At 46.4% G+C, this 22,972-nt stretch overlaps 1 protein-coding gene, 2 long non-coding RNA genes and 1 pseudogene across 3 annotated transcripts in view; 2 read left to right on the forward strand and 2 right to left on the reverse strand.

Moving 5' to 3' along the window:
• LOC137302350 (uncharacterized) overlaps positions 1-22,972 on the forward strand; it is a 413,555-nt gene that overhangs the window by 261,580 nt on the left and 129,003 nt on the right. The window lies entirely within an intron of this gene.
• LOC137302345 (zona pellucida sperm-binding protein 3-like) overlaps positions 1-22,972 on the reverse strand; it is a 1,023,493-nt gene that overhangs the window by 196,020 nt on the left and 804,501 nt on the right. The gene's annotated exons all lie outside the window — the stretch shown is intronic.
• The window catches only part of LOC137302035 (uncharacterized), a 33,353-nt gene that overhangs the window by 6,841 nt on the left and 3,540 nt on the right, over positions 1-22,972 (reverse strand). The window contains exon 2 of the long non-coding RNA XR_010958404.1: positions 20,521-20,610. This is a non-coding gene — a long non-coding RNA (uncharacterized lncRNA). The remainder of the gene's footprint in view (positions 1-20,520; positions 20,611-22,972) is intronic.
• Positions 7,416-7,587, forward strand: LOC137302599 (U2 spliceosomal RNA; annotated as a pseudogene).

A 22,972-nucleotide genomic window follows, 5' to 3' on the forward strand; every position in this document is an offset into this window, starting at 1 on the left:
AAACACAATCATAGCCCATGTACATCGGTTAAACTGAGAGCTCATTGATCAGCCCGGTTAGTGATTTCACTGTTTCTGTTTCTCTCTTTCTCTCAGTGAACTTGCTGGCGATTGTGATCCTGTCCCGTGGAAAGTGCGGTCTCTCCAAATGTATCACTCGCTACCTGGTGGCCATGGCGACGGCGGATCTCCTGGTGATTGCCTGTAATGTGATCTTATATCGGATTGCTCATCTTTATTGGGGGGACACTTTCCTGCTCTACACTCCTGTTTGCAGATTCATTCTCTTCCTGGCTCCGACTGCTTTTACCTTTGATCGTTTTGTAGCCATTAGTTGTCAGAAGCTGAAAACAAAATATTGCACCGAGAAAACTTCACTTGTGATTATCGTGACTTTGAGCGCGCTGTTCGGTTTAAAGAACATTCCCCGGCCCTTCGTGTATGTTCCGTATCCGTATGTAACAATTAACAATATACCGTGGGGTTGCCTTGTATCATCACAGTTTTATATTCTACCCACATGGATCGCATTTTCTTGGATTGAACAGCTGTTAACCCCGTTGCTTCCATTCTGTTTGATTTTATTGTTTAATGCTCTCACCGTCAGACGCATTTTAGTGGCCAGTCGGGCCCGAAGGAGCCTCCGGGACCTCAGCAATGGTGAGAATGACAAGGACCCTGAGATGAAGAACCGCAGAAGGTCCATCGTTTTACTTTTTGCCATATCCGGCAGTTTTATCCTGCTCTGGATGACAACGGTCGTATATTTTTTATATTATCGAATTTCAGGTGTCTTTAACCGCCGATCTTTGTTTAACCCTTTTGCAACCTTCGAACAAGCGGGAATTCTGCTTCAGCTTCTGAGTTCCTGCACGAACACGGCCATTTACACAGTGACCCAGAGTAAGTTCAGAGAGGAGCTGCTCAATGTGATTAAATATCCGTTTACTCTAATTGGTAAATTGGTCAAATGAGGAAAACGGCTGAAGTGAAGCTGGAACTGACTTCCCAACATCACAACTCAATTCCAGATCACAATTATCACCTCAATTTACCAAAGGGACTCAGCATCAGGGCCAACGATATCTCCTTTAAACACATTTCTTCTCAAAAGTTAGATCAAAATTTAATTTTACAGCAGCCGACAAAAAATGAGCAAAAGCAACAGACAGTAACATTATCAAAACATGTTCCTGTATTCAGATCATTTTTTAAACACGTCCTCAGGGAGTCTGACCCGAAATGTAATTGTCCGGAGGAAGGGCTGTGAATTAGCGACTGGATATTAGTTTCCACCGGACCGGACTAAAAATCGAGCCCCGCCTACAGCATCTGTGGGGTTAATTCTCTCTTTTAACTATTTCTGGGCCCCCTTAAAACATTCCTGTAACTCCGTGTCTGTGATATTTTAACAGCCGTTGGTCCTCAATAGTCTGGGAATCACTGATGGGTTTTTTTTCTGCCTTCTCCCGGATTCAGGAGGCAGGCAAGGGCTGTCGTTTTGCTCTGCTCAGACCTCCACTCAGCTCGGTTCTGAAGTGTTTACTGGAAGTGCAGTCAGAATGACGCTTGATTTTTTTTGAGTTTTTTTGTGTTTTTAGGCCCCCCTTTTACAAGAAGCGGGGTTTAGGGTGTGTTCCTGTGCAGAAAAACCAAAAAACCCAAAATAAGCGTCAAATTTAAATTTTATTATATCGGTCCAGGATGCACTCCAGCCCCTGCGGTGCCCCCCGGTCGCGGAAAGCCCCAAGCGAACCGGCAGACACCGCGTGCTCCATCTCCAGGGCCACCCAGGCGCGGAGTATTCTGCAAAAGAGAGGCCGACAGTTGGAGCGACCGCCCCCACGGGCCCCGTCTAACCTGGACCTGTGGATGGCCACCTTGGACAGGCCCACGAGGAGATCCTCCGACTGACCCACCCTCCTCCTCACCCGGTGGCCAAAGATGAGGAGCGTGGGACTGAAGCGCAGCCAGAAGTTGTGGAGCAGCCCCTTTAAATAGTGGAACAGGGGCTGCAACCTCTCACACTCCTTGTGGACATGAAACACGGAATCATTCAGGCACAGAAGGTCTGTTGATGTTTCAAAACAGGCGTTAAGTCTTTTTTTAAAAATCAGGCCAATGACTCAGTTAGAATAGTTGATGGAGGAATTTCACAGGAGTAGATGAAGTTTCCGTCACTCAGAAGGGATTAACAGAGAGTAAAGCCGGGTTAGCTGGAGGCACTGCCGCAGAAGGGGAACCGAGGAATGAGTGAATGCACAGAAGGCCAGTGTTGGAGGATCAAAGAGTGTGGGACATGGAGATGGAGGCGTTTGCAGAGGTCGGACAGGCAAACCTTGGAGGGACTTATAGGGAATGTGTTGAGGGTCAGGAAACCAAAGGAAGTCAATGAGATCTGACACGTGGAGCAATGGGAGGGCGGGGTATGGGGATCGGCAGGGAGGTGATCGAAGAGGAGGAGTCCAGAGATAATGCTCAAAGGAAGAGATGTTGACAAAGCAGGAAGGGGTGAGGCCAATGTGTGTTTGGAAGAAATCCACGGCAACACCACAGAGGTTAGGGGGAGAAGGTGAATTGTACAGACAGGCAGTGAGGATTCAGAAAGTACCTTGTATGACAGTGTTACCACTCATCAGACAAGTTTCAGTCAGAAAGAGAAAGAGAAAGAGACAGTGAAAGGGGAAAACGCCAAATACAGGGTCAGGGACGCACGGGGAGACGGGGTCAGGGACACACGGGGAGACAGGGTCAGGGACACACGGGGAGACAGGGTCAGGGACGCACGGGGAGACAGGGTCAGGGACGCACGGGGAGACAGGGTCAGGGACGCACACGGGGAGACGGGGTCAGGGACGCACGGGGAGACGGGGTCAGGGACGCACGGGGAGACGGGGTCAGGGACGCACGGGGAGACGGGGTCAGGGACGCACGGGGAGACGGGGTCAGGGACACACGGGGAGACAGGGTCAGGGACACACGGGGAGACAGGGTCAGGGACACACGGGGAGACAGGGTCAGGGACGCACGGGGAGACAGGGTCAGGGACGCACACGGGGAGACGGGGTCAGGGACGCACGGGGAGACGGGGTCAGGGACGCACGGGGAGACGGGGTCAGGGACGCACGGGGAGACGGGGTCAGGGACGCACGGGGAGACGGGGTCAGGGACATAGATTTTTTTTTTAAATAAACATGGCTCAAGTTAGCTCAGTTCCTGTAGACAGCAAGTTGTACAAAGGGCGTTATCACTGATATATGAATAACCCTCTTTGTAACTAAGTGACAAATTTCAGGAGTTTGTTGGATCCCTTTTGTACAATGTGTGACTTTGCCAGTGAGGGGTTGGACTGTGTAAGAAATCTCCATGTGCTGTGTTAATAAAACTCTGGTCCTGGTGTCACTGGGGATCTGCTCTCTCTTTACTGTAAGAAATCTCCATTAAATGAATAATCTGTGAATCTAAATAGCTGAGATCATCTTAAAGAATGGCTGACCTGCAGCATGAACACAGCTGTCCGTGGGCCTGTCTCTCTGTCTCCCACCTTCCCGTTCGAGTCTCTATCTCTCTCTCTGACACGGTCTGTATCTGTCTTCATCCCTCTCTATCTCCCATTGCCTATCTCACTATTCCTGCTGCCCTGCTTATTTGCCTCCAACTCCTTGCACACTAGTGTATCTCTCTTCCTCCCTGTCCCTTTCACTCGATCCGCACCCCTCCCGACCTTGCTCCCCATCTCCCATTCTCTCCCAACCGAGTTCTCACCTCTGAGTCCACCTCACTGTTTCCTTACCCCTCACTCTCTCACTTCCTTTTCATCCCTCTCTATCATCCCCATCAATCGCTCTTTACCCTCTCTCTTCCCTCCCACTCTGTCCCTATCCACTTTCTCTCTGTGCCTGGCTCTGTTCTCTGCAATTTTGCAGAACCGTTTTCTACACAATCCCCTCATTTTGCCCCGTTCCTGGATCTCTCTGTCTGCCGTCCACCCCTCTCTGTTTAAGTTGCTCCCTTTCTTTATCCACCCTCCCTCTCTCTGTATATTCCATTTCTCTGTCTCTCCACATCCCTCCCTCTCACTACCCATCTCTCTCTATATATTCCATTTCTCTGCCTTCAACTGCAGCTGCCACCTATTTGTTCACTCCACTCCATGGTTGATGTTCAGAGATTATGAGGGTGATTTTAAAACGGAGCCGGGAAAGGGGCGGGGGTCAATTTGAGGTCAGGAAACCCATTAGTACGGGTTTCCGTGACATCCTTAAGATTTTGACGGAAGGACATCTTTTATTTTTTTTGTTTCCCGTCTGACTGACCGGTTGATTGACAGGCTCGTCTCAGTGGGACGGGAAACCAGCCAGGGAGAGGACGTCTTCAGGTAAGTCTTTGTTTGCATGGATGGGGGGCACGGGTGAGCACGGGGCATAGATGGGCATAGGTGGGCACGGGGGTCGCTAGTCATGTGGGATGGGATCGGGGGTCATTGCAGGGGTCAGCAATCATTGAGGGGAATGTCGGGGTTCGGAGGGGGACGATCGGGGTCGGGGGTCTGGGATCGGGGGAGGGGTGTCGGTGCAGGTAGGCTTGTTGGGCCTGGGGGAAGCACTCCTGCTCCTCAGGGCCCACAAGCTGTGCCTTTCCAGGCACCTGCCTGTTACTCTCAGGCCTTCTCACCTCCTTTCACGAGGAGTAAAACAGAAGGCCCAGGAATCCTGGCCACCCCGGGTGGAAATCGGGAATTAGTAAAAAATGGATGCCTGAAGCCTCCTTGAAAGGTTATGAGGCCCGACCCGCCCCCTGGGAGCGGGTTGGTCGCCCGCCCCTGTGAAAACGGGAAATGGGCGGGTTGGAGGCAGGTCTGAAATGGTGGCAATTTTCAATGCACCCCCACCCCCAACCCACCCGTTCTTTACTTTTAAAATCGAGCCCTATATTTTCAGGCTGGTGATACATCAACACAAGTTGCTCAGTTTCCATTAAACTTTGTGGACAGTCAGTTGCAATTTTACTCACAGGGCCTAGGTTCATTATTCATGAACTAAGCAAAGATATGCTCTGCATATTAGAAGATTAAATTAGTGAAGTTTTGTTACTATTATTATTAATTCTATCAAACCCTCTCATAACCTTAAAGATCTCCATCGGGTCACCTCTCAGTCTTCTCTTTTCTGGAGAAAAGAGCCCCAGCCTGTTCAATCTTTCCTGTTAAGCATAACCTCTCGGTTTTGGTATCATCCTCGTAAATCTTTTTTTCACCTACTCTATAGAGTGCCTCTATATTCTTTTTATAATATGGAGACCAGAACTGTTCACAGTACTCCAAGTGTGGTCCAACCAAGGTTCCATACAAGTTTAACATAACTTCTCTGCTTTTCAATTCTATCCCTCTGGAAATGAACCCCAGTGTTGGTTTGCTTTTTTAATGGCCTTATTAACCTGTGTCGTTACTTTTAGTGATTTGTGTATCTGTACCCCTCGACGCCTCTGCTCCTTTACCCCATTATTGAAGCAGTGGCCCACTTATTCTTCCCATCATAATTTAAAACCTCACACTGATCTATATTGAGATTCATTTGCCAATTACACACCCATTGTGAAAATTTATTTATATCTTCCTGTATTGTATCGCACTCCTCCTCAGTATTAACTATACCCCCCAGTTTGGAGTTGTCCGCAAATTTTGAAATTATACTTCCAATTCCCAAGTCCAAATCGTTTATATAAATGGTGAAGAACAGTGGTCCCAGCACCAATCCCTGTGATTCACCACTCAGACCTTTTGCCAGTCTGAGTAACTACCTTTAACACTTACTCTCTGTTTTCTGTTTTGTACCCAGCTTGCTATTAATTCTGCTCTTTGTCCCCTGACTCCACCTGCTCTGATCTTATCTGAGTGAGATCATTAATTAAACACAATATTTGCAGTGGGCCCATTCCCAGTAAATAATGGATTGATGCTGCCCAGACTGTTTAATGTGGGATCCTTACAAGTAGCAGGTAGAACAGATTTGCCTCCTGTCAGTGTGGGCTGTGTCCAAACACAGGCATTAGAGGCTGAAATTACCAACATCCAGCCCACGGGAACCCACAGACACCTCCATAAGAACAGAAACTCGCACAGTAATAGTATAAAATACAACAAGAGAAATGGATTGTGTGTCACAACAAACTGTTGGGGCACAGAAGTACGTGATGTGGATACAACATTAACAATCCTTAGTGTTCGATTGGAAGGATTTCCCCATTGTGCAGCGATGAGGTGTTCTGCCAAAGTCATTTGGCAGAATACCTCATCGCCAGAGCTTTCAAACAAGCACCAAGACGTAGTTTGGCTGGTGGTGAAAAGGGCCCTTCCCACCAGATCCTTCATGCACTCCCGACCTCTCAGTGCCAACGTGCGCTGTCCCCGAGGAAGCTGCGGTGGAGACAAGACCGTCACCCATCTCCTCCTGGAATGTCCCTTTGCAAAGACGATCTGGAGAGAGATGCAGTGGTATCTGTCCAGGTTCATACATACAAATTAAGAGCAGGAGTAGGCCATTCAGCCCCTCGAGCCTGCTCTGCCATTTGATAAGGTCATGGTTGATCTGATTGTGATCTCAACCGTAGTTTCCCATTTACCTATGATAACCTTTGACTCCCTTGTTAATCAGGAATCTATCCAACTTAGCCTTAAAAATATTCAATGACCCTGCCTCCACTGCTCTCCGGGGAAGGGAGTTCCACAGACTCACGACCCTCAGAGAAAAAATTCTCCTCATCTCCATCTTAAATGGGAGACCCCTTACTTTTAAACTGTGGCCCCTGGTTCTAGTTTCTCCCTCAAGGGAGCAGTTCTGTAACACATGATTCTGTGCTTTATGGGCTATTCCCAGGGAAGCATTCCGAGACAGATATCAACTGCTGCCGGAAGACCATCAACTCGGTGAAAGATGCCATTTGGTCTGCCCGAAACTTGCTGGTCTTCCAGTGCAAGGAGCTGTCCTCGACCGAGTGTTTTTCAACTGCCATATTCCAAGGTCCAGGACTACGTGCTCAGGGATGCACTGAAGCTGGGTGCGGCCGCCGCAAAGGCTCTGTGGGGAAAGGCTATCGTTTAGAGCTCTCCCGCAATTGTAAACCGAGGGGCTGCAATCAGGGAAAACCCACCTCGGGCAGAATGTAAAATACAAATTTATGTAATGAATCGTAATGTACTGCAATGAATCTGTAATCAATAAGCTTATTGATTGTAATGCAATAAGGCACCCTAGAGTGTCATGAACTGTAATTATGAACAATGTGTAACTGTATTGTTGGAATCATAATTGAACTGTACTTTATGTATCTTGCAAATTGTATAATCTGTATTGTGTATGTTTGAAATGTGATGACAACTGTATTGCAAGTAGTGTTACAAATTTTATGAATAAAGTATATTTTTTGAAAAAAAAATCTGTTCTTATCAGTTTAATATCTGATACGTCCCTTATCTGGGGACCGTATATTAATTTGATTTTTGGAACAGGGAGATGGAATAGGGGCTTGCTCTGTCCACTCCACGCATCGACCCAGTATTGCAGTGTCTCTGGGAACGGTGCACCTCCCTGTGGGGAGATATTCAAAATGAAAAACAGGTTTTTCCAGTGTCTCTGTATGTATTATTACTGAGAATAAAGTTGATATTTTGTACTTAAAAAAAATGTGGAATAAATCCTCAATTAAAGCTGTGAAGATTAACCAGATAAATATTGAGGTGGAAATGATATTGAAGATTTCCAAACTGAACCTGAAACCTAAACTGACCAGAATTACAAAGTGACCCAGAACCCCAATCTTCTGTAGACACTTGCACGACAAGGCAAACACACAATGTTACAATCCAAAACTGACACTGAAACATAACTTGACCTAAATCCCCAAACTAACCCTTAATCAGACACTGAACCATTTCCCCAAACTGAAGCAGAACCAGAGCGAGTCACAAACCTAAACTTAACCAGAACCCAACAATGACTCTGAACAAAACAAGCAACAACTCTCAATCTGATCCTCAAACCTAAACACGGTGCCCAACACTGGAAGACCCTAAACTCACATACAAACCTCAAATAAACCAGGAACTGTAAAATGACCCAGAGACACAAACCCTACCTGAACCCAAACTAAACTGAATTGAACATGAATGCCCAAACTTCTGAACAACCTCAACTTGATCTGGAACATAAAAGTGCCCTGGAATCCTGAACATACACAGAACTCCCTGTGAACAAGAGCCCTCTGCCCTTCTTGAGACCCTCTGATCCAAAGTACTTTAGAGACCAAAAACACTAAGCTGCACAAAACCCTAAATCAGCTCACGAACCCCGAGTGACCCAGAAACTTAAACTGACCTGGAACCCGAAACTGATCCAGAATCCCAAAAGTGACAGGTACCCTAAACTGACCATCAACGAAATACTGAGTCAGAACCTGAAAATGATCCAGAATCTTACATTCAACATAACTACAAAGTAACCCACAATTCTAAACTCACATTAAGCCCCAAATTAATATGTAAATTGAAATGACTGGATACCCTAAACATCCCAAAACCCAGTGATCCAGAGCCCTAAATCGAAGATAAAACCCTAAACCTGTACCGAAACATAAACTGACCCAGACCCTCATACTGACACTTTCCGTAGCCTAAATTGTTGCAGTTCCAAAGGAACTCGAGTCAATCCAAGAGCTCCGGTCCTCTGGATTTCCCTCTCAGAGTGGAAGAACGTTAAACTGTTCCAGAATCCTAAACTGACCTGGAACCCGGAACCAAAGCAAAACTGCAACCAACTCAGAATCACAGGCTGATCTAAACCCTAAACTGATCCATTATCCTAAACGGACTCAGAATATTAAAATACAGCAAACCCAAAGCAGACCCGAAACACCAAGCAGACCTGGAAACCCGACCTGGCCCAGAACCCTAGCTGACTCCACTGGTTCACTTGTTAGTTCTGTCGTTTGTTTCAGGCTCTTCTGCTGTTTTTGAGATATGATGTAATGTTAGGGATCATCGAGATCAGTCTGTGAGTATCAGTCTTTGCCGGGGTCCTGTGGAATATTTTGCAGTGCTGGGTGTTTTTAGATGTGTGGAGAATGTTAGTCTTGAGGGTCCTGAGTTAATTGGAGCTCTTATGGTCAGTTTGTGTGCAGCATGTTACAACCAGATACTGAGCCAGAAACTCAAAACAACACAGAATCTCAAATTGACCAAACTAACCCAGAATATAAAACTGAACTGGGACCCTGAACCAATCCCAATTCTAAAGTGACCAACTCGTGTAAAATGAATTATAAACATAAAGAAAAGCCAAGAACCCAAATTTGTGTTGAAACTGAAAACAAGCCCAGAATCCAAGATTGAACCAAAGTCTTACACTGATTCATCAGCCTAAAAATATTCAACGCACGAAACATATCTCGAACCCAGAATGAACCCACATGACAAGGCTGAGACCGAAGGCTGAGCGTCAGAGATTTCTACAATCCCTCAGTGTTGGCATCAGTCTGGGCGTGTTGAGTCATCAGAGATCGTTGTCTATGTTTGTTGTTCTGTGTCAGTTTGTGGGTGTTGTGGTTTGGGGTTTCTCTGCTCAGTATTGGGGTAATGTGCACTGTTTAAGGTCCGTTTACAGATGCTGTGGTTTGCTGTGACAGTGCAGTTATCATTTTACAGGATGCAGAAGCCCAATGTGTGATGCGATCGTTAGCTTTGGGTGTTTGATCAATGTGTGGATGGTGAGGTAAGTGTGTGGGGGCTGGGTCAGTTTCTGGGTATTGTGTTTTTTTTGCAGATGATGTGATCGGTTTGGGGCATATTGTGGACAGCTTTAGGATGCTGACTCATTTGGGGAGATGGGATAGTCAGTCATTGAACACTGCCTCAGTTATGGTCCCTGAACCCAGTTTGCAGTACCAGAGTCAGTTTCAGGGTGCTGTGGTCAGTTTCAGAGATACATGGTATTAGCTTGAGGTGCTGGGCCAGTTAGAGGTACTGTACTACTTGAAGAGCTAGGTTAGGTTAAGGTGCTGGACTAACTTGAGGTGCTAGGTTAGCTTGAGGTATTGGATTAGTTTGGAGGCTGTATTATTTTGAAGTATTAGGTTATTTTGAGGTTCTGGGCTGGTCTGAGGTGCTGTTTTTGCTTGAGGTATTAGATTATGTTGAGGTGCTGGATTACTTAGGGCAGCAGCTTAAGTTTGAGGTAATCTATTTACTGCAAGTGCAGTTTTAGCTTAAGTTACTGGGTTAGTTGGAGGTGCTGTATTAGATTGAGCTGCTGGGATAGTTTAAGCTTTTGTAAATGTCTGAGGTTCTTGATCAGTATGTTTCCAGCCTAACGAGGAAGGAAGCAGTGCTGGATCTAGTTCTGGGGAATGAAGTGGGGCAAGTTTCAATGGGAGAGTGTTTTGGAAACAGTGATCACAATATGATTAGGTTTAGAGTAATTATGGAAAAGTACAAGGACAATGAAAGTTGAAGATACTTAACCGGAAGAGGGTTAAATTCAGTGAGTTGAAAAGGGATCTGGCCCTTATGGAATGGGAACAAAGATTATCAGGTAAAACAGTTAAAGAGCAAAGGGAGGCCTTCAAGGAGGAGATAGTTCAGGTACTTCATCTAAACCTATCAGCATATCCTTCTATTCTTTTCTATGTTTGACTCGTTTATCAATTATCTCCCCTTTTCTATCATAAATGTCTTTACAACATTTTTGATTTCTGCTTCTAATGTCTTATCCATCTTGTTAGTGTCAATATTGAGGCAAAGTAATGATTCCACATTTCTGCCGTTACCTGTGAGTTTACCTTGTGCATCCCTTAGTGGCCCTACCCCTATCATGATTTTCCTTTTGTTATTTATGTGTCTGTAGAATACTTTACTTTTTAAAAAGTATTCTTTGATAATTTAATTTTGTAATTCCTCTTTGCCTTCCGAATAGGTTTTTAAAACTTATTTCCTAACCTCTTCGTATTCCCTTTTGTCATCCTGTTCTTTATTGTCCAGGTGCTGAGTGTATGCCTTTTTCTTTAGTTTCAATTCTGATCTTATCTCTTTATTCATCCATGGTATTTCATTATTAGTGACAGCGTCCGTGGAACAGTATCCCAGTGAGAGACCGTGTCCGTGGAACAGTATCCCAGTGAGTGTCAGTGTCCGTGGAACTGTATCCCAGTGAGAGTCAGTGTCCATGGAACTGTATCCCAGTGAGAGTCAGTGTCCATGGAACTGTATCCCAGTGAGAGTCAGTGTCCATGGAACTGTATCCCAGTGAGTGTCAGTGTCCGTGAAACTGTATCCCAGTGTCAGTGTTCATGGAACTGTTCGCAGAGTGTGTCAGGATCCACAGAATAGTATTCGAGTGACAGACAATGTCCATGGAACTGAGAGAGTAGGTCCTCATGGAACTGTTCCCCAGTGAGAGTCAGGGTGCATGGAACTGTTCCCCAGTGAGAGTCAGGGTGCATAGAACTGTTCCCCAGTGAGAGCCAGAGTGCACAGAACTGTACCCCAGTGAGAGTCAGAGTGTACAGAACTGTACCTCAGTGAGAGTAGGTGCCCATGGAAATGTACCCAGTGGGAATCATCGCCCATGGAACTGTACCCCAGTGACTGTCAGGGTCCATGGAACTGTCCCCCAGTGAGAGTCAGGGTGCATAGAACTGTTCCCCAGTGAAAGTCAGGGTGCATAGAACTGTTCCCCAGTGAGAGCCAGAGTGCACAGAACTGTACCCCAGTGAGAGTCAGAGTGTACAGAACTGTACCTCAGTGAGAGTAGGTGCCCATGGAAATGTACCCAGTGAGAATCATCGCCCATGGAACTGTACCCCAGTGAGAATCATCGCCCATGGGACTGTACCCCAGTGACTGTCAGGGTCCATGGAACTGTACCCCAGTGACTGTCAGGGTCCATGGAACTGTACCCCAGTGACTGTCAGGGTCCATGGAACTGTCCCCCAGTGACTGTCAGGGTCCATGGAACTGAATCAAGTGAGAGGAAGGGCCCACTGAACTGCACGCTCACCCTCAGGAGTAGATCATTCATTCCCGCAATTCTGTTCTGCCATTCATTTAGATCATGGCTAATCTGTATCTTAACTCTTTTTACCCATCTTGTATATAATGGGCAGCATTTTAGCACCCGCTATCGGGTGTGTTCCTGGCGGGGGGGCCCCGAAAATCGGGAAATCCCGGAGTGGGACCACGCATTTCCGGGTTCCCCACTAACGCGCCGGCGTGCGCGCGCAGCCCCCGCTGGTGGGAATCCCACAGGCAATTATAGCCAGCGGGATGCCACTTGAACGTATTTATTTTGCTTGTTCAGGTCATTAACTGACCTGATTCAGGGATTATGTGAGGAGGGGTGGGATTTTAAAGGAAACTGGGACTGTTTCCCGCACTGGGGGAAACACTCCAAGTTCAAATGGACCTGTTGCAGCTGTCAGCCTGTGGCAGCAGCAAAGGTCCATTTGACAGGTTGGGGGTGGGGGAGACCCTCACCCATTGCAGGAGGCCACTCAGTCACTTGGGACAAAGTTTGGCCTCCACCACCCTCCTCCTGACAACCAAAGTCACCAACTTGCACACTTACCCCGGGGTCCAGAGATATGTACCTACCTTGCGGACCCCCTCAGATGTACATCTTCCGGATGGGGGCCGCCGTAGCTGCAGTCATGACCTCCTCGGAGGGCGAACAGCATCACCAGCCTCACCGTCCACCTCTGACACGTGGAGCTCCACAACAGTGCGCTGTGACACGTCCACCTGTACAGCAGGAGGGAGGGCTACCGCAGAGAGAGATGCGTCGCAGAGGGCACTACCCTCGCCACAGGGTCCACAGACCGAGGCTCAGCTTCCTGGACCTCTCTGAGCAGCAGTGCACACGGAGGCTCAGAGTCACTCGACATTTAGTCGTGGACATCTGCAGCCTCCTTCATGCCAAGCTGCTCCTGGCTGGCCCGAGCACCATCTTCTTACCTGTCGCTGTCAAAGTCACCACTGCCCTCAACAACTTCTCCTCCGCATCCTTCCAGGGTGCAACCGGGGACATCGCTGACGTCTCTCAGCCGTCTGCACAAAAGAGCCCTGCAAATACACCTACACCCACTCTGCAGTGACACAATGGGTGGCATCAGTTGTGGGTCTTCATAGTGATCCTCAGGAAAGGGCATTATTGCACAAACCAGACAAGATTCGCGAAGACATGGCAGCAGTGGTGCCAATATAATCTGTGATGTGAGTTGCTCAGAAATTAAATACAGGTAAACACCATGACAAACCCTCAAACACCCTTGTGCATCCCCTTCATGCTCACGACACGTTTGCCTTACGCTTCCTGCTGCACATATGTGATGCATGCCCTGTGGCTGCAGCACAGGTAGTGGCAGGTTGAGTGAGGCTGACTGTGAAAGAGATGCATGAGAGGGTGAGTATGAGATGGAGCCATGATATTGTATGAGGATTGGGTTGAGTGGTAGTGGCGGGATGAGTACTGGCGAGGTGAGTAGGTGCAGGTAAGATGAGGATGAGGTTTGAGTGGGTATGAGGGGTGATGTGACAGAGTAGTGTTGGCAGTGCAGAAGGAGGTGTGGGGTGGGGGCAGTGATGTGGCAGATGGAGTGTAGGGGAATGAGTAAGTGTACTCACTTTGGCTGACCTACTGAGGTCATTGGAGCGCCTCCTGCACTGTATGCAGGTGGGCGATATGTTGGTGGTGCTGGTGACCTCCTCTGCCACCTCGAGCCAGGCCTTCCTGGTGGCAGAGGCAGGCCGCTTCCTCCCGCCCGCCGGGGGGGCGGGGGGGGGGGACGATCTCGGTCCTCCCCCTTCACCTCACCCCATGTATTGATACCTGGACTGAGGCATCATTAAACTGGGAGCAGCCTTCCCCCTGGGCTGCTCCATGCTGTAATTTTTTCTATTTGTTGCAGCATGTGTCAGTGGAGGACTGCCCCTTTAAATAGAGCTCCTCCAGCTGACGGATCTGACTGTGCACGCGCAGTCCGCCCGACGCGCAGATCAGCAGTGGGGAACCCGGAAGACCAGGTAAGTGGATCCATTTATGCTACGATCGCGCGGGGAGCTGACTGATTTCACCAGGCGCGTTACCCACGTGCCCGATAGCCCCCCCGCCGAGAATCCGCAGCCCTGGTAACACCGGGCCCAATGTATTTGGATTAGATGTCAATTATCTTCAATCTGTTTTTTTCTGGTTATCAACCCTCCTGTCAGTGGAAACAATTTCTCCTTATTTACTCAAAGGTCAGTTTATTTTTTAAACTTACCTCAGTGTGTCTTGCAGGCTTCTCGACAGGTTCCCCCTGCGGGGTGGCCTTCCTGCTCAGAAGTGGGTTAAATTTCAGGGGTTATGATGTGATCGAGGAGTCCGGCGGGAGACTCGTTAAAAGCCAAGATGAGTGGCGTTAAAACGGCCGATTGATGGGAATGGAGCAGGAAATGGAGCTGCTCCATTTTAACTGCTCCTGCGATCAGGGAGAGTTAAAATCACCCTGTTTCACATTGCATGATAGTCCACATGTGCCACTGGAGGGAAAGCTATAACTGCAAGTTATTCTTGCAGGTGTTATGAATGAGTTCGGGTCTATTAGTAACTATTCACCACATTACTAGTCAATGAAACAATGCATTACTTTGCTTTTAAGTCATACTCCATCTAAAACAAGGGTACGTTTTAATATCTGCGTCTGTCTCTCCCATGTCTGTCTGTCTGTCTCTCTCTCCCCGTCTGTCTCTCCCGTGTCTCCGTCTGTGTCTCCTGTCACTCACACATATATTGTGGGGAAAGGCCTGTCGCAATTAAGCCTCAGGCCCTCTCCATCCAAAATAATGCCACGGTATTTGCCACCTTTTCTGAGGGTGCCTCTGTGTATAAATGTGCCAAGGATCACATGCCAGGCACTGGACTTATGTGGCACATCACCTGTTCTCATTATAATGGACACATTTCAGCTGGCAGAAAGGTACAGGGAGAAATATGTGTTGTTTAATCACCCCTCTGCACCAACAATGTTTCAGTGAGTGATGGGGAGATGGGCTGAGATTTATAAATAGACTTGCAGTACATTCTCTCTCTCTCTCTCTGGTGTGTAACAGAAATGAGTCACAGTGACAGGAGCAGAAAACTGCTTGGATAGAGGATCTGACACAACACATTCAAGCTGGCGATGACTGGTGTGGCAGGATTGTAAATTTAAAGGGACATTACCATTTGGCTGGAGAGTTTTTAAGGGAAACGCGACTCCTCGAAGAGTTCACTTCTACCCGCCTGATAAGTTGGCTGTGGTGGACAATTTTCTCCGTGTGGACAATATATTTGCTGAATTGTAAACTACTCCACAGTGATGAACACTGAGCCTCGGTCATTTCTGTATCTGAGGCCATTTCTCCCCTTCTCTGGGTCTTCGACCTCCACCATTGCTGGTCTGAATCCAGCCACTAGAAGAGGGTGTAAGAGCAACCTGGGCAATTCTCCCTTGATCTCCCCCCCACCACCTGTGGAGAGTCCCTGCCTCCCTGGCCCAGCCTTTGCTTGGTATCTTCCCCAGTGGTAAGGTCGGGTTTAGAAACATGGCAGGTGGGTGAAAACCCGTATCTTACTGCTGGACCGGTCTTTTAAATTCAATTATAATTTTTATCCCTCAACCAACATCACTAAAACAGATGATCTGGTCATTATCACATTGCTGTTTGTGGGACCTTACTGTGTTCAATGTACTGCCGTGTTTCCGACAGTAAAGCAGCAACTAGACTTTAAAAGTACTTAATTGGTAGAGGAACCATCCAGGGAACAGGCTATTTTAGATCTCGTATTGTGTAATGAGACAGGGTTAATTAATAAACTTATAGTAATGGATCCTCTGGGGGAGAGTGAACATAATACGATAGAATTTCATATTCAGTTTGAGAGTGATGTGGTTAAGTCCGAAACTAGGGTCTGAAACAAACAAAGCCAATTATGTAGGTTTGAGGGGCGAGTTGGCTGAGGTAGATTGGGAAATTAGATTAAAAGATATAACGGCAGACAAACAATGGCAAATATTTAAAGAAATGATTCATAATTCTCAACTAATATACATTCCCTTGAGGAATAAAACTCCACGGGAAAAGTGGTACAATTGTGGCTAATTAGAGAATTTAAGGATAATATTAGATGAAAAGCAGAGGCTTACAATGTAGTCAAAAAGCGTAGTTAGCCTGAGGATTGGGAGAGTTTTAGAAATCAGCAAAGGATGACCAAAAATTCATAAAGAGGGAGAAAATTGAATCTGACAGGAAACCAACAAGAAATATAAAAACAGATTGTAAGAGCTTCCACAAGTATGTGAAAAGGAAGAGATGAGTGAAAGTAATCGTGGGTCCCTTAGAGGCAGAGACAGAAGAAATTATAATGGGGAGTAAGGAAATGGCAGAGATGTGAAACAAATATTTTGTATCTGTCGTCACAGCAGATGACACAAAAAACATACCGGAAACAGTGGGGAACCAAGGGCCTAATGAGAGTGAGGAACTTAAAGTAATTAATATTAGTAAAGAAAAAGTACTGGAGAAATTAATGGGACTAAAAGCCGAGAAACCCCCTGGACCTGATGGCCGACATCCTCGGGTTTTAAAAGAGGTGACTGCAGAGATAGTGGATGCATTGGTTGTGATCTTCCAGAATTCCCCAGATTCTAGAATGGTCCCCGTGGATTGCAAGGCAGCAAATGTAACCGCGCCATTTAAGAAAGGAGTGAGAGAGAAAAGAGGGAACTATAGGCTAGTTAGCTTGACATCAATAGTTAGGGAAAATGCTGGAATCTATTATTAAGGACGTAGTAACAGGGCACCTAGAAAATCAAAATATGATTAGGCAGAGTCATACGGTTTACTCTTCGAGTCATAGAAAGATTACAGCATGGAAGGAGGCCATTCAGCCCATCCAGTCCATGTCAGCTCTGTGCAAGAGCAATCCAGCTAGTCCCATTCCCCCGCCCTATCCCCGTAGCCCTGAAAATTTTTTACTTTCAACTACTTATCCAGTTCCCTTTTAAAGGCCATGATTGAATCTGCCTCCACCACCCCCTCAGGCAGCGCATTCCAGATCATAACCACTCGCTGTGTAAAAACGTTTTACATCATATCACCTTCGGTTCTTTTGCCAATCACCTTAAATCTATGCCCTCTGGTTCTTGACCCTTCAGCCAATGGGAACAGTTTCTCTCTGGACCCTTTATGATTTTGAATACCTCTATCAACTCTCCTCTCAACCTTCTCTGTTCCAAAGAGAACAACCCCAGCTTCTCCAGTCTATCCACATAATTAAAGTCTTTCATCCCTGGAATCATTCTAGTAAATCTCTTCTGCACCCTCTCTGAGGCCTTCACATCTTTACTAAAGTGCAGTGCCCAGAACTGGACACAATATTCCAGTTGTGGTCGAACCAGTATTTTATAAAGGTTCATCATGACTTCCTTACTTTTGTACTCTATGCCTCTATTTATAAAGCCCAGGGCTCATCTGCTTTTTTAACCGCTTTCTCAACCTGCCCTGCCAGCTTCAACGATTTGTGCACAAATACCCCCAGATCTCTCTTTTCCTGTACCCCTTTTAGAATTTTGCCCTCTAGTTTATATTGCCTCTCCTCGTTGCTACCGAAATGTATCACCTCACATTTATCTGGGTTAAATTTCATCTGCCACGTTTCCGCCCATGCCACTAGCCTGTCTATATCCTCTTGAAGTCTATCACTATCCTCTGCACTGTACACTACCCTTCCAAGTCTCGTGTCATCTGCAAATTTGAAAATGTGCCCTGTACATCCGAGTCCAAGTCCTTAATATATATCAAGAAAAGCAGTAGTCCCAGAACCAACTCCTGGGGAACACCACTATGCACCTCCCTCCAGCCCGAAAAACAACCGGTCACCACTACTCTCTGTTTCCTGTCACTTAGCCAATTCTGTGTCCATGTTGTTATTGCCCCCTTTATTCCATGGGCCACAACCTCGATGACAAGCCTACCATGTGGCACTTTATCAAACGCCTTTTGAAAGTCCATATACACAAAATAAACCGCATTTCCCTCATCTACCCTCTCTGTTAGGTTAGTTAAACACGATTTGCCTTGAACAAATCCGTGTTGGCTTTCTCTGATCAATCCACACTCGTCGAAGTGACTGTTAATTCTGTCTAGTATTATTGTTTCCAGATGTTTCCCCACCACCGAGATTAAACTGACTGGCCTGTTATTGCTGGGTTTATCCTTACACTCTTTTTTGAACAAGGGTGCAACATTTGCAATTTTCCAATCCTCTGGCACCACTCCCGTATCCAAGGTTGTTTGGAAGATTATGGCCAGTACCTCTGCAATTACCCCCCTTACTTCCCTCAGCATCCTCGGGTGCATCCCATCCAGACCAGTTGACTTATCTATTTTAAGTACAGCCAGCCTTTCTAGTACCTCTTCTTTATCAATTTTTAGCCCATCCAGTATTTTAACAATATCTTCCTTTACCGAGACTCTGGCAGCATCTTCTTCCTTGGTAAAGACAGATGCAAAGTATTCATTTAATACCTCAGCCATGCCCACTGCCTCCATGAGTAGATCTCCGTTATGGTCCATAATCAGCCCCACCCCTCCTCGTTTTACCTGTTTACTGTTAACATATCTGTAGAAGACTTTTGGATTCCCTTTTATGTTGGTCGCTAGTCTATTCTCATACTCTCTCTTTGCTCCTCTTATTTCCTTTTCACTTCCCCTCTGAACTTTCTATATTCTGCCTGGTTCTCACTTGTTTCATCAACCTGATACCTGCCATACACCACTTTTTTCCGCTTCGTCTTATTCTCTATCTCCGTTGTCATCCAGGGAGCTCTGGCTTTAGTTGCCCTACCTTTCTCCCTCATTGGAATGTACTTTGTCTGTACCCGAATTATCTCCTCTTTAAAGGCCGCCCACTGTTCAATTACAGTTTTCCCTGCCAATCTATGATTCCAATTAACCCGGGCCAGATCTGTTCTCATCCCACTGAAATTGGCCCTCCTCCAGAAAGGGATGGACTGCAGACAGAGAGATCTAGGGACGGGGCAAAACACGGGGATTGTGTCGAAAATGTGTCCGAGAAATTAAAAGGAGAGCAGGGTCAGGCACAGAGAGAAAGTGGATGGGGACGGAGTGGGAGGGAAGAGAGAGGGTAAAGAGCGATTGATGGGGATGACAGAGAGGGATGAGAAGGAATGGAGAGAGGGAGGGGTAAGGAAACAGAGTAAGGTGGACGCAGAGATGAGAACTCGGTTGGGAGAGAATAGGAGATGGGGAGCAAGGGAGAGGGATGCGGAGCAAGTGAAATGGGACAAGGAGGAAGTGAGAGAAACCAGCATGCAGAGACTGGGCGGCACAAAAGCAGGGGAAACAGGAATAGTGAGAGAGGTCAAGGGACAGACCGACCGTGAGTGAGCAAGTGAAGCAAACAGGCAGGTTGGAGACAGAAAGGGAGACAGACAGGTAGATAGACAGACAGGCCCACAGACAGCTGTGTTCATGCTGCAGGTCAGCCATTCTTTAAGATTATCTCAGCTATTTTGATTCACAGATTATTCATTTTATTGAGATTCAGGGCATTTATTATGTTGAATTGTAGGTGATCTCATTTGCTAAATCAGTTGATCCATTTTCTGTAGCAGATCACGTGCAGCGTCCACAGTAACACTTGGCTCAATTGGTCCCCACCAAAAACACCGTTCCCTCATCACCGACTCCATCCCTCTCCCCGGTCACTGTCTGAGGCTGAACCAGACCATTCACAACCTTGGTGTCCGATTTGACCCTGAGATGAGTTTCTGACCATATAGCCGCTCCATCACGAAGTCCGCCCACTTCCTCCTCCATAACATCGCCCGTCTCCACACCTGCCTCAGCTCATCTGCTGCTGAAACCCTTATCCATGCCTTTGTTATCTCTCGACTTGACTGTTCCAATACTCTCCTGGCTGGCCTCCCATCTTCCATCCTCCATAAACTTCAGCTCGTCCAAAACTCCCGTATTTTATCTCGCACCAAGTCCCGTTCACCCCATCACCCCTGTGCTCGCTGACCTACATTAGTTCCCAGTCCGGCAACACCTTGATTTTAAAATTCTCATCCTTCTTTTCAAATCTCTCCATGGCCTCGCCCCTGCCTATCTCTGTGACCTCCTCCAGCCCTACAACCCTCCAAGATCTCCACGCTCCTCTAATTCTGGCCTCACGCGCATCGACGATTTTAATCGTTCCACCATTGGCGGCCGTGTCTTCAGCTGCATTGATCCTAAGCTCTGGAATTCCTTCTCTTTCTCTCCTCCTCTAAGACGTCCCTTAAGCCTATCTCTTTGGTCAAGCTTTTGGTCACCTGTCCTAATACCTCCTTATGTGGCTCGGTGTTAAATTCTGATTGATAATCACGCCTGTGAATCACCTGAGGGTGTTTTACTACATTAAAGGCGATATTGGCCAAGGTGCTTACCCTGAGGAAGGGAGGAACCATCACAGGCCGAGTCTCACTGGGCAGCTGTCCGACATCTCCTCGCGGCTGATTAGATTCCAGAATCTGTCACTGGAATACAACAGGACTATTTTTGAGACGATGATTATATTTAATTTGAATATATTTGTCATTAATGGCATTTGATTGATTTACTTTAACATTAAATTGTTCTTTTCGTTCCGCTCTTTACATGGATTAAATTCAGTCACAATATCAGCTGCCAACTCCAGTTTGTGAGGGATATCAAGGACAACACTAAAGGTTTTTACAAGTATATTAAGAGAAAGAAGGTGACTCAGAGTAATGTGGTCCCTTAAAGACAGACGCAGGGGATTATAGTAATTGAAAGGGAGAGAGGGTGAAGAATTTGAAAAATTTGTACAGGAGAACTTTCTTAATTAGTATATTTCTAGCCCAACGAAGAAGGAAGCAGTGCTGGATCGAGTTTTAGTGAATGATGTAAGGCAAGTGGAGTGTATTTCAGTGAGAGAACATCTGGGTAATAGTGATCATAATATAATTAGGTTTAAAGTAATTACAGAAAGGGACAAAGAAAAATCAAAGGTGAAAATATCCAACTGAAAGAGAGCCAATTTCAGTGATTTGAGAAGGGATCGAGCACAGGTGGACTGGAAACAAAGATTGGCCAAAAAACAGTAAATGAGCAATGGCAGGTCTTCAAGGTGGAGATAGTTCGGGTATAAACCAAGGATTTTCCCATAAGGAGCAAAGATATGGCATCCAAAGCTCGAGCTCCCTGGATGACAAAGGAAATAGAGCTTAAAATAAAACAGAAAAAGGTTTATGACCACTGTCAGGTACAGAATACAGTACACAACCAGGAGAGTGTGCAGGGGGAAATTGAAAAGGATATAAGAAGGGCAAAGAGAGAATATGAGAAAAGATTAGCAAGTAACATAAATGGGAACCCAAAAACTTTTATAAAAATATAAAAAGTAAAAGGATAAAAGGAATGGTGGGGCCGGTTAGGGATAAAATAGGAAATCTGCTTGTGGAGGCAGAGGGCATGACTGAGGTACTGAATGAGGACTTTGCATCTGTCTTCACAAAAGAAGAGGATGAAGTTAATGTCGCAGTAGAGGAGGAGGGAGTAGAGATATTGGATAGGATCAAAATAGATAGAAAGGAGGTGCTAAATAGGTTGGCATCACTCAAAGTTAACAAGTCCCCCGGTCCAGGTGGGATGCATCCCAGGCTGCTGAGGGAAGCAAGGGTGGTGATAGCAGAAGCTCTGACCACAATCTTTCAATCCTCCTTGGATATGGGAGTGGTGCCAGAGGACTGGAGGATTGCAAATGTTACACCCCTGTTCAAAAAAGGAGAGAGGGATAAAACTGGTAACTACGGGCCAGTCAGTCTAATATCAGTGGTGGGAAAACTACTAGAGACCATTGTCAAGGACAAAATTAATTCTCACTTGGAGAGGCATGGGTTAAGAAGGAACAGCCAGCACGGATTTCTTAAAGGCAAACCATATCTGACCAACCTGATTGAATTCTTCGATGAAGTAACAGAGAGGGTCGATGGAGGTAGTGCAGTCGCTGTTGTATATATGGACTTGCAAAAAGCATTTGATAAAGAATCACATAACAGACTTATTTGGAAAACAGAAGCCCATGGGATTAAAGGAAAAAATTGGTGGAAACTTGGGTACGTAATTGGCTAGGGGAAAGGAAGCAGAGAGACGTGGTGAACGGATGCTTTTCTGACTGGACAGAAGTATGCAGTGGGGTCCCCCAGGGGTCAGTATTGGGACCATTACTTTTCTTGTTATATCAAAATGACCTGGATTTGGGTTTCGGGAGCACAGTTTCAAAGTTTGCGACTGATACAGGACTTAGCAACGTAGTAAATAGTGAGGAGGATAGTAGCAGATTTCAGGAGGACATAGACAGACTGGTAAAATGGGCAGACACAGGGCAGATGCAATTTAAGACGGACAAGTGTGAAGTGATGCACTTTGGGAGGAACAAAGCGGACAGGCAGTATAATCTAAATGGGACTATTTTGAGGGGAGTGCAAGAACAGAGGGACCTGGGGTACATAGTCACAAATCTTTGAAGGTGGCAGGGCAAATTGATAAGATGGTTAAGAAAGGGTATGGGAAACTTGGCTTTGTAAATAGGGGCATTGAATACAAAAACGAGGAAGTCATGCTGAACCTTTACAAATCACTGGTTAGGCCTCAGCTGGAGTATTGTGGACAACTCTGGGCACCGCACTTTCGGAAGGATGTCAAGGTCATGGAGAGGGTACAGAGGAGGTTTACCAGGATGGTACCAGGGATGAGGGACATCAGTTATGTGGAGAGGTTGGAGAAGCTGGGATTGTTCTCCTTAGAGCCGGGGATAAGGGGAGATTTAATAGAGGTGCTCAAAATCAAGTGGGGTTTTGATCGTTTCTCCCTACT

This window comes from Heptranchias perlo, chromosome 35 (genome assembly GCF_035084215.1).
Source record: "Heptranchias perlo isolate sHepPer1 chromosome 35, sHepPer1.hap1, whole genome shotgun sequence".
Taxonomy (NCBI): Eukaryota; Metazoa; Chordata; class Chondrichthyes; order Hexanchiformes; family Hexanchidae; genus Heptranchias; species Heptranchias perlo.